The sequence below is a fragment of the Lytechinus pictus genome, chromosome 12 (assembly GCF_037042905.1).
Source record: "Lytechinus pictus isolate F3 Inbred chromosome 12, Lp3.0, whole genome shotgun sequence".
Lineage (NCBI taxonomy): Eukaryota > Metazoa > Echinodermata > Echinoidea > Temnopleuroida > Toxopneustidae > Lytechinus > Lytechinus pictus.
In genome coordinates this window covers 35,406-39,205 of record NC_087256.1, presented here as the reverse complement: position 1 = coordinate 39,205, position 3,800 = coordinate 35,406, and positions in this window count along the sequence as shown.

The window sequence follows — 3,800 nt, the reverse complement described above, 5'->3', positions numbered from 1 at the left end:
AAAACAGCATTACGATCGATAATAGCCTAGAAGACATGCCAGGGGCCGCGGAACCGGGTGAGGGGCTTCACCCCAGAACAAAAAAAAAACATATCCCTATAAATTATCTCCAAGTTGTTTGTACGTCGGTATTAATAAACGTCTCATTTTTAGCATTGATGACTCTACGATTCGTTATAGAGCAAGATAATTTTTGTAAAACTTTTGCCCAAACACTTTGGGCCGGGACAATGATTACAATTAAATCTCGAAATATTTCTGGTGAACAGTGACAAACTCTTTTGATCATCTTTCAACATTTCTGTAAACGTCAGCTTATCTGCCTGCTCCATGATAAATCGTTGACGACCGAGGGGCTTTTATTTGCCGTCACCCTCAGCTAAAGGGAGAACGGCAGAGAGGGGGGGGGGGGAGATATAGAGAAGAAATCGAAGGACAAGTGAGAGGAAAATGTAAAAGAGTATAAAGGAGAAAAATGGCTGCGTCGCAAAAAAGACAACAACGGAAGAGGAATCAATCAAGGTCGGAATAGGAAAATAATGAAATACAAAAAAAAGATTTAGAGGAAGGAAAATAAAAGGAAGAAGACAATACGAAAATGAGAGTTGGGGGACCGACAAATACCTTTACCCTTCATTTAGAACAAAATAACTATTCAGCCTGCGCTTCGCGCCCGCATTGCCCGTTTGTTTCATTATTCATGTCTTGTTTTCAAGTCATTCTCGGTTTGTAAGATGAAACATCATTACAAAAGTGCTTAAAATGTCTCGATTTTTCTAGGGGCGGAAATCTCTCCCAAAAAGTAGGGGGGGGGGGCAAGGGGCTGAAAATTTTGACAAGCAAAACAATTTTGTTCATGAATTCATATGACACTCGATCTTTTTTCGATCTCTTTTAAGACTTACTTTATTATTCATGCATTACAGTTATAATCTGCCCTAGCTAACATAATGAGCATAATATTATAGGCTGATCAATCGAGCTGATTTCTCTTAGAAAGTTGTACAAGCAAATATCACCACTATTCTTATTGAAGCGATGTTTCTTATGAGGTATAGGCCTATACTGAATTATGACCTGAAATAAATTCAGACATTCCTACATTGTTTACACTTAATTGTCATCTCATATTTAATTCACGAGTTGAATAAGTATAGTAATCAGGCGTTACCATGGCAACATACATTACCATGCATGCAAATGAACTTATCCATGCAGAACACTCTGTTGTTTTCGAAATTTTATTTAAATGAGTTGGTCGAACCTATGTAGATTTTGGCATTTTCATTGTCATTTTCCACCATTCATCTTTTCCCACCATAATGTTGATTTATGATGGCAATTCAATAAATGCCCCCAACGTACATGGCCAAAGTTCATTGACCTTAAATTACATTTGACCGTGGCATGACCTGAAACTCACTATAGGATTTTCACTGACTCCCTTATTTCTAAGTTTCATAATAGCTATAGAAACCTATAGGCCTATTTCAAACTTATGATTACATTTCACAAACTTGTCCTGTTTTAAAATTTCAATGTTTACGACGCCGCCCGCGCGGCGCCGTCGGAAAAAGCGACGCCCTGTCTCTGCAGCGCAGGCAATCAAGACAATTGTATTTTTCTGCGGGAAAGATAAGCCGTTACCATGGCAATGGATCTTTTGCAAATACTTGATGACTTGATAGGCCTATCAAGAAATTGAATTTGGAAGGCTTAAGAATGATAGATTGGACCATTTAAATTGACAGGGTAATATGCCATTTATAGGCTCAATATGTTATTTTTTAAAACATACCCAGGACCAAAATCCAGTTGAAACCAATTAGAGCAAAACCAATTGAAACCAGTTGGCCAACTGGTTTCAATAGGGACATTGGAACAACTGGAACCAATTGAAACCAGTTGCCAACTGGTTCCAGTTAAAACCAATTGGGCAACTGGAACCAGTTGGCAATTGGTTTCAATTGGTTCCAGTTGAAACCAATTAAGCTACCAGTTGGCAACTGGTTTCAATTGGTTCCAGTTGTTCCAATTTCCCTATTAAAACCAGTTGAATCCAATTGGAGGCAACTGGTTTCAATTGGTTCCAGTTGAAACCTATTGGAGGCAACTGGTTTCAACTAATTGGTTTCCAACTGGATCCAATTGGAAATTCCAGTTGGAATGACTTAATTAGTTACAAATTAATTAGAATTTGCACTAACTATATTGCTCATGCCAACAAAGAAGCAGTGCTATATGTTTATTAATACCAATGTAAAGGGCATTGATAAAATAGACATTTTTAATGTATATAAATTTATATGAAAGATCTTCAAATATATGTATTTGTATTTGATGTAATTTGGTAACAGTTAGTGGTGTACTAATTATCTTATAATCTGTTTTAATTATAATCTATAACATTTATGAACATGGTTTTCACTGCTAAGCATTCTAAACACTTATCTGAAACAAGTATGGTACTTGAATTAGAAAATAATTAAATAGATACATTTTAAATGATGATGAATCACATAAAACATTAATCTGTGCACACTGGCAGATAATATGCAAATTAACTGGTTTCAATTGGAACCAGTTGGGTAACTGGAAAATTTCCAATTGGATACCAATTGGAAGTCATTTCCAGTTACCCAACTGGATCCAGTTAGGATTTCCAGTTACCCAACAGGATCCAATTAGAATTAATTTCCAGTTAATCACCTTTCCAGTTAGAAGTCATCTCCATTTACCCAATTGGTTCCAGTTAGGATTTCCAGTTACCCAACTGGTTCCAGTTGGAAGTCATTTCCAGTTACCCAACTGGTTCCAGTTAGGATTTCCAGTTACCCAACTGGTTCCAGTTAGGATTTCCAGTTACCCAACTGGTTCCAGTTAGAAATCATTTCCAGTTAGAAGTCATTTCCAGTTACCCAACTGGTTCCAGTTAGAAATCATTTCCAGTTAGAAGTCATTTCCAGTTACCCAACTGGTTCCAGAAATCATTTCCAGTTACCCAACTGGGTCCAGTTAGGATTTCCAGTTGCCCAACTGGTTTCAATTGGTTTCAATTGGAAATTGTTATATTCCAGTTAAAACCAATTGAAACCAGTTGAAACCAATTGAAACCAGTTGGAAATCCAACTGGTTTCAATTGGATTTTGGTCCTGGGATATTAATCAGTTGCCATGGCAACGGCGGAAGGAGGCATTTATGAAACTATGGCAAGGCAAGCGGATTCATGTTCAGCACCATCAAAATAGAGGAAATGACACAAAAAATCAGATTCTAAAGAAAATTCTACTTGAAAAATTATGACAATTCCGTTTAGGCCCTATACCGGTACTCTTACAATGATTATCATACTACAATCAGGGTGGGCGAAGTTAGGGCAGGCTACTATCTCAAGGTATGCCCTCGCTAATTCATTTACACAACAAATATTCATTCTAGAAAAATTTGTCATGACGACGTATCAGGACCTCCCGCACCTGCGACTCTCACATTTTCATTCATCATATAAGAATATAACATTTTTCACTGTTTTAGGAGTTTTTAAAGTGATTGAAAAAAAACCTTAATTTGGTGCAGTTGCGGTACAGCCGTGATCGAAGTTCAAACAGTTATCGGGTTACTTAACATTTAACGCAGTATTCCACGATGATTTATTAAGGGATTTATTTTATTTTTCCACACTTCGTTTTTTCATGTAATGGTCTCCTCCTGGGTGCTTAATTATGCGAGTATACTAAACAATAAGGAATTTGGGACGAATTTAAAATGATAATCATAATAAGCAGCGTGCGCATCGCGCT